The sequence below is a fragment of the Nannospalax galili genome, unplaced genomic scaffold (genome assembly GCF_000622305.1).
Source record: "Nannospalax galili isolate Female #2095 unplaced genomic scaffold, S.galili_v1.0 scaffold559, whole genome shotgun sequence".
Classification (NCBI taxonomy): domain Eukaryota; kingdom Metazoa; phylum Chordata; class Mammalia; order Rodentia; family Spalacidae; genus Nannospalax; species Nannospalax galili.
Window position 1 is genome coordinate 4,149,896 of NW_008343479.1, and position 16,584 is coordinate 4,166,479.

General features: G+C 39.0%; 1 pseudogene; it reads right to left on the reverse strand.

Moving 5' to 3' along the window:
- Positions 1-15,148: 15,148 nt before the first annotated feature.
- LOC103739351 lies at positions 15,149-16,035 on the reverse strand (annotated as a pseudogene).
- Between the last annotated feature and the right edge of the window lie 549 nt (positions 16,036-16,584).

The window sequence follows — 16,584 nt, forward strand, 5'->3', positions numbered from 1 at the left end:
AGTTGTTTCTCTCTCTGCTCTCTGTATTGCTTCAAGTATTTTTTGAAGGGCTGGTTTTGTTGACATGTATTCCTTCAGGCTTTTCATGTCATGGAAGATTTTTCTTTCCCCCTCAACTATAATAGACATTTTTGCTGGGTATAGTATTCTGGGCTGACATCTATTATCATGTAGAACTGGAAATACCTTGGTCCAGGCTCTTCTGGTGTTCATAGTTTTCATTAATAAGTCAACTGTAATACTGATGGGCTTTCCTTTGTATGTGACTTGCTGTTTTTCCGCTTTCAGTATTCTCTCTTTGTTCCATACATTTAGTGCTTTTACTATGATATGTCATGGGGAGTTTCTTTTCTGATCCTATTTGGTATTCATGTGCTTCCTGTATTTGTATGGGTATGTCTTTCCTTAATTTTGAGAAAGTCTCTTCTACCATCCTGTTTAAGATCTGGTCAACACCATTAACCTGACATTCTTCTCCTTCCTTTATTCCTATGATCCCTAGATTTGCTCTTTTCATGATGTCCCACATCTCTTGCATATTCCACTCCTGTGTTTTTTGTTTTTTTTTAATTTTCCATACTCTTTGCTTGAGTAGTCCAATTCTTCAACTTTATCCTCTGGTGTTGATACTCTGTTCTCCATTTCATTCATTCTAGCGGTGAGGCTTTCCCCTGCTGTTTCAAGTTGGCTTATTGAGTTTTGCACTCCCTTCTTCATTTCTGCCTGAGTTTTTTTCAATGTTTCTAGCTCTTTCGTGAATTCATTCAGAAGCTTATCCCCATCTTCTTTTAGCTCTTTTATTTGTTTGTTCATGTGTTCTTTAAATTTGTTGAATTCCTTGATCATGATCATTCCTTGATCCCATTTGTCGATTGTCGGTCTTAACGTCTGAGCTGTCAGTGTTTGGTTCAGAAAGTCATTTCTTTCTGCTTTTAGGTTCCACTGCATTGCCTACATTTCCTTCTGTCAAATTCAAGGTATCAGATTTGGTTGAGGTCCTTGATCCCTTTAGTGTTTAGGTTTGTGCAGGGTGAGAGACTGAGATCTAATTTCATTCTTCTACATGTATCTATCCAATTTTACCAACATGATTTGTTGAACAGTTGGGGTTTTGGGGGTGTTTTTTTGTTTGTTTGTTTTTGGGTTTTGGGGTTTTTTGTTTTGTTTTGTTTTGTTTTTTTGGTTTTTTTTTTATGTATATGACTTAAATCTGGGTCCAACATTCTAATCCATTAACTAATGTGTCTGTTTTTAATACCAGTGCCATGCTGTTTTTATTACTATAGCTCTGTAGTATAATTTGAAATCAATGATGGTGATATCTCTAACATTTCTTTTATTGTTCAGGATTGTTTTGGCTATCTTGGATTTTTTTGTACTTCCATACAAACTGTGAGATCAGTTTTCTCAATATCTGTGAAGAATTGTGCTGGAATTTTAATGGTGATTCCATTGAATCTGTAGATTTCTTTTGGCAGGATAATGATTTTGACAGTATTAATCCTACCTATCGATGTGCATAAGAGGTCTTCCTATTTTCTCATATATTATTTAAATTTTTATTAAATATCTTAAAGTTTTTATTATACAAGACCTTTACTTCCTTGGTTAAATTTATTCCAAGATATTTTATGTTTCTTGAGGTTATTGTCAATGGGATCTGTTACTCAAAGTGTCCTCCAACTACTAAACTGGCAAGCTATAGTCACACCTTCTTCCCACAATCAGTTGGAGTGTCAGGAGGGAGTCTGTTACACTTCCCACCCAATCAGTCAGCCTTAGCTGCATTAGGGGGAGGGGTTAAGGATTATAAGCCAAGAATGCCATTAGGTATGTCTCTCTCCATTTTGTGCTGCTCTCCTGAAGTCACAGGATCTATGTTTGAGCTGGACTTTGCAGCACAGTTCTAAATGGGGGGGTGGGGACACTCTCTGTATGTAAACCCCACCCCATGTTCTGTTAGCAACTCCAATAAACTCCTTAGGATTTTCCAAATGGCAGTTTTGAAGAATTTTTGCCTCCGATTGTCATAAGGATGTGGGAGGAGGGAACCAGACACCATGTGCACCTCCCAGCAGTAAATATTTAAATTACAGAATCATTTCCCTGATTTCTTTCTCTGTATGTTTATTGTGGTATGTAAGAAGGCTGCTGATTTGGGGATGTTAATTTTATATACTGAAATCTTGTTGAATATGTTTATCAGCTCTGGTGATATCTGGTGGAGTCTTTAAGGGTCTTTTATGAATAGAACCATACCATCTGCAGATAAAGATACTTTGACTTCCTCCTTTGCAATTTGTTTTTATTCATTGCTTTTTAAAAATATTTTATTTTTATATTTTATGTATTATTTTTATTTTATGTGTGTGACTGTATTGCCTACATATATGTAAGTACACCCATGTTGTGCAATGCTCACAGAGGTCACAAAAAGGCATTGGATTTCCCTGGAACTAGACTTACAGATAGTTGTTAGCCACCATGTGAGTGCTGGGAGTCAAACCTGGGTCCTCTACAAGAACAGCCAGTGGTCTTAGCTGCTGAGCCATCTCTTCAGCCCTCCTTTGCAATTTGCATTCCCTTTATATCACTTGTTTGTCTCATTGTTCTAGTTAAATGTTCAAGTACTATACTGAATAGAATGAAGAGAGTGGACACTCTTGTCTTATTCCTAATTTTAATGAGAATTCTCTGAATTCTTCTCTTTTTAGCATGGTGTTGGCTGTGGGCTGGTTGTATATTCCCTTTATCGGGTTGAGATATGTCACTTGTGTCCATAAATTTTCCATGACTTTTATTAAAAATGGATGTTAGATTTTGTCAAAGGCTTTTTTATGTACATATGTTCCTGTGGTTTCTGTCCTCAAGCTTATATATGTGGTGGATTACATTTATTGATTTACATATTTTGAACTATCCCTGCATCTCTTGGATGAAGCCAAGGTGATCAAGGTGAATAATCTTTTGGATGCGGATGTGTTATTTCATTTGATTTCTACTTTATTGAGAATATTTGCACCTGTGTTCATCAGAGATTGGCCTATAATTCTCTTTTTGTTGGTTCTTTGCTTGGCTTTGATATAAGAGCAATATTGGTTTAATAAAGAATATTTAAAAGAAATCCTTCCTTTTCTATTTTACGGAATAATTTGAAAATTATTGGTATTAGTTCTTCTAATATCTGATAAAATAAACTTCAAACTAAAATTAGAGAGATGAGCAATGCCATTTCATTCTCATGAAAGGAAAAATGAACCAAGAGGTTATTGCAGTCTTAAACTTATATATACCAAACACAGGGACACTCAGGTTTATAAAAGAAACTCTATTAGATCTAAAATCACACATTGACTCCAACACAGTTGTAATGGGTAACTTCAATTCTTCACTGTCGCCAATAGACGGGTCAACTTGACGAAAACGAAATAGAGAACACTTTGAGTTAAATAACATCATACATCAAATTGACCTACCAGACATTTACAAACATTATACACAAACACCAAAGAATACACTTCTCAGCAATCCATGGAACTTTCTCAAAACCTGAGCACATGTTAGAAGACAAAGCAAGTCTCCAAAAATTCAGGAAAATTGAAATAGCATCCTGAATTCTATCTGATCACAAAGAAGTAAAGCTGGATATCAACAACAATGGAAATGGGGAAAAGTGCACAAACCCATGGAAACTATTCAATGAAATTTGGATCAAGGGAGAATCAAGAATGAAACTAACATATTCCTAAAATCAGATGAAAATGAAAGCACAGGACACCAAAATGTCTGTAGGATACAATGAAGGCAGGCCTAAACGGAAGCTTCTGGCAGTAAGTGCCTGCACCCAAAAATTAGAGTCATAGTGAATTAAAAACCAAAACAAATGAACCCTAAAAAGAGGAGCTGGGAAGAGATCAATATAATCATGGCAGAAATTTAAGAAATAGAAACAAAGAAAATCATCAAAACCATTAATGAAATGAAGAGTTGGCCCTTTGAAAGATTAACAGTATTAACAATTAGGTAAAGTAACCAAAAGAAAGAGAGGACCCAAATTAATAAACTCAGAGGTGATAAGTGAAACATTACAACAAACCCTGAGGAAATTCAGAAAACCCTAACTACATATGGCTTGAAACTCTATATTCCACTAAACTAAAATATCTAAGAGGGGCTGGAGAGATGGTTCAGTGGTTAAAAACACTGGCTGTTCTTGCAGAAGACCTGGGTTCAAATCCCAGCACCCACATGGCAGCTAACAACTGTCCATAACTCTAGTTCCAGGAGATCCAACAGCCTCTTCTGTCTTCTGCGGGCATTGTATGACACGAGTGCACTTGCCTACATGCAGGCAATACATATATACACATAAAAATAATAAAATTTTTTTTTTAATTTTTTGGGTCTTTTTGAGACAAGGTCTCCCTGTAGCCCCAGCTGTCCTGGAACTCACTATGTAGACCAGACTGGCCTTGAACTCAGAGAGATCCGCCTGCCTCTTCCTCCCAAGTGCTTGGATTAAAGGTGTGTGCCACCACACCCGGCGGCTAAAAACATTTTTAAGTGTAAAAGAAATGGATAAGTGACCAAATGGATTCAGTCAGAATTCCACCAAGCCTTGTACGAATTTCTTAATGGTTTCAATTGACCTTTAGGCCATCTTTTCTGGTGTATCCACTAGCTGCTTCTTACAGATCTAAGTTGATTATAAAATATTATTTTTAATATATTAAGAATAAGGTGTAAGTATGTATTTTAGCTTCTAATTTCTAGAGAAGTTTTAATTTCTAATTCTAACTTCTGAAAGAAATTGTAAATGGGTACAGGAGATACTGAGTATCAATAGTGCTCTCTGCTTTGTTTGCATCTAGCATTTTTAATTTTTCATGGTCTCATCAAAATCCACCACCCTAGTTTGTTTACACAAAGGTTGCTGTACACATGGTCATTAAAAATATAATTCCTCTCAATGACTGTGTCTTATCTGCCATTTCTGTTCCCTCCAGCTCTAAGTAAACAGAGAAAGTCTACTGCTGAGGTTGCTAAACTCACTACTAAGCCAAAAAGCTATTGCTGAAGCAGCCCGGAGCCCAGGCCAAAATTGTCATAACTATGCATAAGACGACACGTTGTGTAAGATGTTGTCAGAATCACCTGTGCATGCTAGAGCATGACCTTTCCAGCATTTGCTCTGTCTTGTTTTCTGGGGAGTGTTGGTCTGGCTGCTGTGCTGACGTCTCCTGTGAACTAATCATATGCTGCACACCACAAAGGTCTCTAATAGAAGTGTCAAAATTCAGACCTTTCTTTTCACTTTTTCCTCTCTCTGGAACATAAGCAAATGTTTGCAAGGGTAGGCATAATTAGCAAGATGTGGTGGCACTTGCCTGTAATGTCTGTACTCCCGCAACATAGGCAGGAGCAGTGCTGCAAGTTACAGGCCTACCTCTTCTACAGAGTGAGTCCCAGACAACTCTGGGCCTCACTAAATACAAAGACACTGTCTAAACCTCCACCTTCAACAAAGGAAAGGTGACTAAAATCTTCCACTAGGGTATGATTGTTATTTTAATGCCTCCAACTCTGCCAGTTGGAATTATTTCCCAGAAAGCTTTTAAGAATCTCAGGCAAAAAAATTCTAGCTAAATCTCATCTTCTGAATCTCTAGACCTGCCCAAGCTTAGCTAAATCTACTAGTGACTGAGAGTGCTGTGGACTGAGTCACTAAAACATGAAATTATATGTACTTCCCACCTCAACAAGCTGGAGATGTTATTCCATCTTGTGAATTCATCTAGTTCTTTTATCCTTATCAAAAAATGTTTGCATCTGTTTATCTCTTTAATTGGTGGATATTTTTCAAGAGTGAATTTTTTGCTTTAATTTTTATAATCATTATCAATCACTTAACACAGTGACTAGCACAAATAAGCTTTTAGTTAATTTTTACTGTTCAGGAGTATATAGAAATGAAATGAACAGACAAGTGAAAGGACAGAACAGGAGTGAGAGGGATTGGCAGGTAAAAGCACTTGCTGAGCAAGCCTGAGGACCTGAGTTTGGTCCCTGGAATTCACAGCTGAAGAAGAGAAGGACTTCCTGCTGAAAGCTGTTCTCTAGACTCCACACATGCACAGTGGCAAGCTTACACCTGGACACACACACACACACACACACACACACACACAGACACATACACACACACACAAACACACACATACACAGGCAAACACACTCAAACACACACACACATAAAACACACAATCATCATATCATCAAAAACAACAAACCAATGAAAACTTTTAAATGCAAAAGAGTGTGAACTGAGAAACCATGTGTCCATATTAAAACACTATTCATTTTGGCCTAGTTTATACTGAGTAATTAAGTAATTTTCTTTATTTTCACTTTATTTCACAAGTTTTGCAATGTTGACAAGAAATGCTGAAGGTGCTTTGCACAAAGATTTGTGGAATATTTCCCTAAGCTATTTCATTTGCAAAGTTTTCCCATTTTTCACTAAGATTTTGTGGCTGATGGTCAGCAAGAGCCAGTAATTGCGGTTGCCATTGGCAACATACCCCAAGCACAAACAGGAGAAGAATATGGAAAGTAGCATGGAGAAAATTGTGGCATTACAGGGAGCCTACTGAAGAAAAAATGAAATGATTTAGAAGTCACCCTGTCTTCAAATGGATAGCCTGACAATCAAAGGCCCCACAGAAGATACTGGAGCCAAGACGCCAAGACCTCCTTTAAAATCACCTCTAGTTCACAAAAACTAATTTTTAAAATACTCAGTGGTTTGGGAACATGAAGAGTCAGTTTACAAATCATTATCCTCTTTGTAAAAAGAAAAAGAAATCACAGCGAATCCAGATCTTAAAACCATATGGGTTAACTATTAAGTCATGTGAAAAATTAAAGGGTCATCGAGTGATTTCAATACTCAGTCTCCAGCTAGGACCTCAGTGATTATATTCTCAACTTACATTCATCCCTGCAGTGACCTAATAACATCTGTTAAACATCCTGACACATCAGTAATATGAGGAGGGGACATGCTTAGGGCACCTATGCCACTAAGCAAACATCTGCTCTATTTACTAGGTTTTTAGTCTTTCTGACTAAATGTAGTTCACACTTCTCTAATAACTTACTTCAGAATGGGACTCAGTTAATAGGTCAGGAAAAATAAGAACATCGTGATTATCAACTGCAACTGGTTTGTGCATCAATTTAAAGACCCAGACGTCCAATAAAATGCTCTAAAATAGACTTAAGTGGAGTGTGTGATAAATCTGGACCTGGTGAGAAACATACAATTTTATCTTAAACATAAGGCATGGATCTTTCTATTTATTAAGAAATTGTGTTTTTGTTTTTATCCATTTCCATGATGGAAAGATTATATCTCTATTTTATTTTATGACCCATTTCATACTTTTTCCTGGATATGCACCTTCTCCAAGAAAGGCCTCACCTAGGACGCACTCATACATGATATTCCCATGTCTTTTAAGTCTGACCTCGGGTTTATCCTCTGTGGAAACTTGTTTGAGTCGCCTGTCCTGAGCCAGCTAAGACTTCCTTCCATCCCAGTGAGACTGAGCATCCTTTGCACCTGTGATAACAACAAGCTTTTCTCTCTCCTGTCTGAGAATTCATTTCTCAAGGGCAGGAGTGGCATGTCTTACTCTCTTTAGAACTCTAGTGTTTAATGTAGTTATGGAGCCTATCTGAAAAAAAAAGGTGACTCATAAAATAAAAGAGACTGCCTTCCAGATCATACCTCCACCAGCCTTGCGTCAATGCTCTCAGTGTACTCTGCTATGCCTGCAACATGACATAAGGACTCTGCCATTATAAAACCATTCATGTTTTTGTTGCAATGGTTTGTTCAAGAGTTGAATCAGTCTATTTCATTCATCTCTTGGCTGATACAGAAGATATTTGCAAATACACAGTGTTAAAGCTTTGTTTGCATCACTGTCCAGCCCTATTTTAGCTTCCAGTTACTTCTGGAAAGATTAGCTTTCGATTCTCTGAACACAAGTGTGTCTGGTACTTTCTATCATGGTGACCGACTGAGAGGACAATTTGTTGAAAGAAAAGATAATCCGACGCTTTATGAGACGTGTGATTTGGAGAACACCTTGAAATGTTCTACTTTCTCAAGTCTCCATTGAAAAATCACAGTAAGGACAAAAACCCCTCATAGATACTACTCTTTTCTAAGAGGTGAGATTGTGATGGTAGTCACTATTTACCAAACACATGTTATTCATGTGCCTTCATTTATATGTTATTAAACTTAATCATGCTTATAAATTTACAGAATAAATATGGATATCTATTTTGTATAGAAAATTTGTCCTAAATAGTGTGTGTGCGTGTGTGTGTGCATGTGTGCGCACGCACGTGAGTGTGTGTGTGTGTGTGTGTGTGTGTGTGTGTGTGTACTGGAGTATGGTATTTTGAAAAGCATAAATAATATAGAATCTCCACAAAAAGAACTGAAGTATGATAAGTGAGGAGCTGAAACGTAAAAGAGATGTCAGACCACTTGTTTAGTTGGGATTTTTATCATTTTATACTAAGGACAGTAAATCAGTAGTGCATTTTCAAACAGAAGCCACCATTTTTAACACAATAACCACAAAACTAAGACTATTTTAGCAAATATTAACAAGAGCTCATAACCAGAACCCCAAGATTAGGCCATGCAATCATTCAAAAGCTAAAACTAAGCCATCAGTTGAAGTAAAGTAAAAATTACCATTACCTTAAGGAAGCACATGTATGAAGCCAGACTGCACAACAATAGGGTCAATAAAGTCATCTTCACACCAGTCCCATAGAGACTTCTCTTTACAGCCACAGTTCTGTGTCTTCCACCTATTCTGCTTCATCTTGATAAAGGAAAACATTTCCTATCCCATCCTTGGGTGGAGAATGAACAGGACTTGGTGTCATTTAGGGCTTGTTCTTAAGACTGAAGGGAGATCAGAAGTAAGACACTTTCCTTGGTGACTTAAAAAATGGCAAACGGGACTGGAGAGATAGCTCAAAGGTCAAAAGCACTGGCTGCTTCTGCAGAGAGTGGGTTCAGTTCCCAGCACCTATATGGTGGCTAACAACCATCTGTAACTCCAGCTCCAAGGGATGCAGCGTCTCTTCTGACCTCCATCGGTATTGCATGCACATGGTGTACTTACACACATGCAAGCAAAACATTCATGTAAAATAAAAGTAAAATAAAAATTAAAAACCAGCAAACATATGCAAGGAGTCATTCATTAAAGAATGGAATTTAATAGAAATTATCAAACGATCTTCAATCCAAGCACTAATGAGTTAGAGAATGTGATAATAACTGATTTTAGAAGCTAGAAAAAGTAAGGATAAAAGAGGTGAACAGCACAAAAATAAAGTGCCTTGAATATTCCAGGGATGGTATAAAGGCACCTCCCCACGACAGACAAGCCAAAATGACTTTCGTATCCACAGCACTAGAAGGAGAACAGAAATAGTACATGCCCTATTCTGCCAGAACACAGGTTAGGGGGTGAGCAGTGAATTTCAGTACCCATTCCATCTTAAATCTACCTGTTCCGACATCACAGTCCTTAGAAACAAAATTCTTACAGCAGATACAAACCCATCTGAAAAAATAATTTTCATGAGGCAAAGTTTTCTCTCTGCTCCCAGATGACTTGTGGCTATAGAATGGAAAATTGGGCTCTTCATAAACTGAAAGCTACTTTGAAGGCAGTCTAATCAGGTGAGGTAATGGTGGAAGAATTATATTGATATTTATATTTAAATCTACTTTCTGTACCTTTGAATTCAAGCATAAGGTTTCACATTTTATACATTGAATAAATGTTTTAAAGTCAAATATACTGAATTCATTCTATCAATATAGCTGTTTAAAAGTGATTAACATTTTAATTTTTGGCATTTGAGTATTTTCCACACACTCCTGTTTCAGAATAGTGCAATATGCCAGCCACTGCTGTATTTTAAATTCTCAGTTCTATAAGGAGCTTTCTCCTTGGGAGTTTAATTTGGGGGAATTAATGCAGGAGGTTCCAGGCCTTTTCCTTCCTTCCTTGAACCAGTGTTGCTTCTAAATCGGTGGTTTTCATTTGTGGTCAGCATAACCTCTTTTGCAGACTTTCTCTGAATTATCTCATGTACTTTTCTCACTAACACAAGGGTTCTTGAAAATAATAAAAAGGGGAAAAAGAAGAGATTTGAAAGTTTCATAACTTGCTATAATTAGAAAAGAGCAGCTAAAATTTAGGAAATGTATAAAATATTTGCCTAGTGGTAAATCCTGCAAACAGCAGCAACTGGCCTGGCAAGATATGCCCACCAGTGTGGTAATGGCATGAATATTATGGGAGTAACCAATCACCTGCTAATTGGAGTTAGGGTCTTTTTCATAGGATGGAGCCCCTACCTGACATGAAAATCCTGCTTAGGAACCTGAGGTTAAACAGGTCACAGGGCACAGGTGAGAATCTAATAACAATTTTCTACTAAATAGTTATAGTATTAAACTGATTCCTAATGACTTATTATTATACCCATAGCTTAATGCATCTGGCAGCTCTGACCTAAGAACTTTCCTTATGCAGTCAGTGGTGATTAACATGGAAATCCACAACTGGCCAATGTAAAGAGAACAAGGACTGCAGAGAACTTATCTCTGAATAGGACACCTATATTAAACTTCTGCTGCCAAGGTTCACAGATCATTGCAGAAGAGGGGGCAGAAAATTGTAAAGCCAGAGGTAGGAGATGACCACAAAGAACTAGAGTGTTCCAGAAACTTGGTCATTTAGTCATATGAACTCACAGCATTAATGAGAGCATCCACAGGTCTCATGCAAGCTCAAACCAGACAAAATCTCAGCATAGATATGAGGAAGTGGGTAAGAAACCCCAAACCAACCTAAGCAATTTTTGACAAATGATGGCTTCTGGGACAGGGAGTCAGTTTCTTTCAAGAATGGGACTCTTAGGACTGGAGAGATGTCTCAGTGGTTAAGAGCACTCATGCTCTTACAGAGGACTTAGGTTCAGTTCCAAGTACCCACATGGCAGCTAAAAACTGTCTATAACTCCAGTTCTGGGGGACTGACATGCTCTTCTGACCACCATGGGCATTGCATACATAGGTACACTTACAAACATGCAGGTAAAATACTCATACATATAAAAAAAATTTTTTTTTAAGATGGAACTCTTGGCAGGTTAATCAGGCCTCTGTGGATGGACCCACACTAAAGAAGATTAGGAAATTTGGGGATACAAATTAGACTCCATAGACCATGTTTATATATGCCCTCCTTTCCTAATTTAATGTCATATATCACTCTAATATATAGTATATAATATATATTAGAGTGCATTAAATTAGGAGGGGAGGGCAATAAAGGGAGGTGTGGATAGGGAGGGGATCTAAATGCCGTCAAATTATATTGTATGAAAATTGCAAAACTTCAATGTAAAAATAAAATAAACAAAATAGGAAAGGTGATCTCTGAATACATCGGACTCGAATCCTATCTGTACTGCTTCTTGATGATAGCTGACAGGTCTCATCAGCAGCTCATACCACCGCTTCCTAGTTACCTCAGTTTGAGTTTGTGGATGATAGTAATACCCATTTCTTTTTATTTTTATTGCTTGAGAATGTCATAAGTTCACATGTGTTTTGATCAAATCCTGCCCTCACTCCCTCCTTTCCATTTCCCCTCCCCACTGTCACCACCACCTCTTTCCCCTCCAAGCTTCATATGTTCTTTTTTTTAAACCCACTGAGTCCAGGGGCTGGAGAGATGGCTCAGCGGTTAAGAGCACTGACTGCTCTTGCAGAGGAGCTGGGTTCAATTCCCAGCACCCACATGGTGGCTATGAACCATCCTTAACTCCAGTTCCAGGGGAATCCGAAGCCCTCTTCTGACCTCTGTGGCATTGCACGACATGGGTGCACTCACATACATGCAGGCAATACACTCATACACATAAAATAAAAATAATAAATAAAATATGAAAAAAACCAACTGAGTCCACTTAGTGCTGCCTGTATATCCACAGGTACTAGGACCATCTACTGGACATGGGGACTTCTCTGGAACTGCATTTCTGAAGAAAGCTGACTCCCTCTTAGCTCCTCTTGTAATTACCATGAAGGTTACAGGTAGGACAACAGAGTAGCCCCATTAAATGCAGGCTGGCTTCCAGGAAGACATCAGCAGATGTTAGTCATTGTTATTATTATCATTACACCTCATCTCTGGGAAATGTGGAATACAGAATGTGTCATTGTATTTTCCGCCTTTCTTTACCTTAATCCATATATAACCTTACAGTTCATAGGAATGGAGGCTTGTGACGATATTTAGAATAGATAACAAAACCAAATAAATAACTTTTTTCATCCAGTGAACTATTTTCCAATAGATCATGACTATTTACTAATGTTTGGACAAAGGAGCTTAAACTAAAATAATTCAAGAAATCAGTTTGTTGGGAGTTCTATCACTTAGGGAAATTAGAGTATTTTTCCCTGTTGTGTATTTATGTTTTCATGTGTGTAAATGTGCATGTGTTTAGGGCGTACACTGCATATGTGTGCATGTGTATGTTAACCTTGGGTGTCATTCACCATTAGCTGTCCACCTCATTTGTGTGTTTTTGTCCTTGTTTATGTGTGTGTTGGTATGGTGTGGGGGGTATAGTGTGTGTGTGCATACGTGTTTACTGTATGGTATGTGGGCATATAGTATGGTGTGTGTGTTATGGGGTGTGTGTGGTACTCTGTATCTGTGTATATGGTATGGGGTGTGTGTGTGTGTGTGTGTGTGATGTGTATGTATGATGTGTGTGTATGGTATAGTGTGTGTGTGTGTGTCATGATATGTATGTATGATGTGTGTATGCTAAAGTGTGTGTGTATCATGATGTATATGTATGATGCATGTATGGTATAATGTGTGTGTTTGCATGTGTGTGTATGTTCAATGCAAGCACAGAGTGTGAGGGCGCATGCACCCAATACATGTACAAGCAGAAATCAGAGAACGACATAGGATATCTTCCTCTATCACTGTCCCCCTTAGACAGTGAGATGGATTCTCTCATGGAACCAGAAGCTCATTTCAGCTTGATAGCTGGCCCAGAAGCTCCACAATCTGCCTGTCTCCAAACACACCACCACCACCACCATCCCCCAGTGCTGGACTCACTGCCAACCACAGCTGTGCCCTGGTGTGGGAGACAGGCTTGAGCCTAGGGTGAAAGTCTTATTGACAGCCATACAGCAGACCTGAGGCAACAGCCCTACCGCTGGAACCACAAGAAACACCTTGTGACATTTGTTCCCATTGGCAGATGATGAGACTGATGCCTAGAGCTCACCACTCCCTAATCACCACCCTTGAGATCCCAAATTGCAACACTTAGACAGCCTGGGTCACGTGGTTCCCAACAAACCAGGCCCTATAAAGAAACCGGAACCTGAGTAACCTGAAACCCATTATGCTAATGAGGTGTCTGGCTTATGATGTCATGATAGGACACAGCCCTGCCAAAGATCTGAGTTGTAACTTCTTGATTGGACCCCACCCCTACATAAGCTTGTGCCCTTCTGCAATAAACTGGCTCTGCGTCGATGAACCTGGTGTCCTGTGTCTGAATGCAGCCCAGCTGACACAGTTTCCTCACCAGCCCTGGGGTCTGGGCAGGCAGAAGTAGCGACAATCGGAGGCAGTGGGCAGCAAGCAGAAGAGTGGCCCCAGCACCAGTGGGGCAGAAGAGCTGCCTCAGGGCCGCAATGAGCAGAAGAGTGACCACAGCACAGCACCTTCTAATCCTATAACAGCTAGTCCTCCGGAATGAGATAGATAGATAGATAGATAGATAGATAGATAGATAGATAGATAGATAGATAGATAGATAGATAGATAGATAGATAGATAGATAGATAGATAGATAGATAGATAGATAGATAGATAGATAGATAGATAGATAGATAGATAGATAGATAGATAGATAGATAGATAGATAGATAGATAGATAGATAGATAGATAGATAGATAGATAGATAGATAGATAGATAGATAGATAGATAGATAGATAGATAGATAGATAGATAGATAGATAGATAGATAGATAGATGATAGATAGATGATAGATAGATATATAAACAGAAAGATGGATGATAGATAGATAGAAGCTTATAAAATTATATATTTCCCTATGATTTTTTAGACATTATTATTATTATCATCATCATTATTATTTTTCCAAGCCAAGCTGTATCCAGCTTTATTAAAGATACTTTTCATAAACAGTCATGGTATTTCAGGCAGGACATGGGTAGACAATCATTAATGGTATACAAGAACTTTCAAACTCCCTTCTTGTACGGACTACCAAAATCAGAAAGCCACTATCAAATCTAGTGAAATCTTCATCTGATGCTCTGAATGGGGAAAGTTTAGAGTGAGGGTTGACATTTCACATTAGGCATGTTGTTTAACAAGTTTTCACAAACTGAGCCTAACTTTCAGGAGATGGAATGAACATGCAGAATTATCAATCTGAAGATCCACAGTCTTTTAGAAAAAGGAACCACTGCTCTTCTGAGGAACTGTCCCAATGATGTCCCTGTGAAGTCCAGATTGCCCAGCGGTACTGGCAAAACCAATTTAGGGGGTCAGGTCCCAAAAGGTCTCTGGTTTTAAGGGCATTAAGTCTATGTTGATTTGAAGGTGGAGGGTGAGAAGGATATAAAAATTAATTTGAATTTTCCCATGCCGCAAGGCATTATGTGCCAAGGTGGCCATGTGTACCAGCATCAGGAAATACCCTTCCAGGAGCCAAGAGAAGTCCTTCAAAAACTAGCAGGGAAAGGTGTTTTACCCACATCAATCCAGTTTGGGAGACATTTTGTTAGTTACACAGCCCTCCCCCCCACACACACACAATGAAGTGTTCTGTGTGCTAACAACATAGCTTTAAAAAAAAAAAAAGGAAAACAAAATTCTGCATCTTCATAAAATTTGATTAAAAAATAATATTTCAAATTGTACAGTCACCAGAAGTGCACAGATACCAAAAGCACACAGCTTCACTTAGCATCTCCAGCACCTTCAGCCTTCTGTGCCTGGTCTGCTTTGGCATCTCCATTTTCTGCAGGATTAGTCCCATCCTTCCCAGAATCAGCTTTTCCCTTTTTCCCTTTGAGAACTGTCCTAGTTTGTTTCTCCATTGCTGTGACAAAACACTCTGACCAATAACAACTTGGGGAGGAAAGGGTTTTTTTAGCTTACATCTCCCGGGTCACAGTTCATCCAGGAGCCCAAGGTAGGAACTCAGGGCAGGAACCTGGAAGCAGAGGAGCTAGAGCATAAGCCATGGAGGAAGGCTGGTTAAGGGCTTGCTCCCCTGACCACCACCCCCACTCAGCCTGCTTTCTTAAGCAACACAGGCCCACCTGCCCAGGGATGACACCACCCACAGTGGGCTCGCCCTCCCACATCACTCAGCAATCAAGAAGGTGCCCCATGAACATAGGCACAGGCCAGTCCAATGAAGGAAATTCCCCAATTGAGGCTCCTGTATCCCGGGTGTGTCACGTTGACACTAAAGCTATCCAACACAGTACCTTCTCTCTCTTCTTTACAGGTGCCTTCTTAGGATTGGGTCTAGTTTTGGAGGAGAAGGTTTAGTGGATAATCTTGCAGATCTTCTCTGTGGCTCGTCCTTCACCTTGGCTTTACCTCCTTTGCCATCCCCTTCAGCCTTTCTCTTGAGTATGGGGGGAGGAGGGGCAACCACACAGGACACGGACACCAACACAGGGACGAGAAGCAGGTGTTGGAATTGGGGCTGCAGCAGCATGGCTTTGTTCTGTCTGGGGGTCGTTCTCGCTGCTTCTTCACACTGCTCAATCCTTATTATGTTTAATCTTTCCTCTATCCCTCTTCCTTTGTTATCCTTCCTCTTCCTGACCATTCTTCCATTTTCCCCTTGATAGTGCCTATGTCCTACTATGCTCCTTTCCGGAGCTTGTTCTTTGGCCCCCTCACATGGCTGAAGATTCTTCCCAGGTGTTTTCAAAGAGACAGTTCACAAAGACAGCACCCCTCCACGTGGTAGAAGTTCACCCTATTATCTGCTGTCTATGAGGAGAGCCAAGTTTGCTCAGAGAGGCTGAACAGACTTTCCACTGCCACAGCCCCAGGAAGACAAGGGGAGTGTTGCATACGGATTAGCTAAAGGACTGTGCTGTGGTCTCTCAGGCATGCAAATCCCAGCATTGCATGACTTCAACATATTCCATGTCCAACTCATCATGATCAAATCCTAGATCATACCTATATTTTAAGATGATTTTGATAATTAGAGGGACAAAAAAAATAACATAGTTATTAAAACGATAAGATTTGAGGTCAGAAAAATGTTTTTAAAACCCTGGGTTTATTACTAAATTGACTACTGACTTTAGCTAAACTTTTTTTTTCCTTCCATAAAATTAATATAATAATTTACCCTTCATTGTGT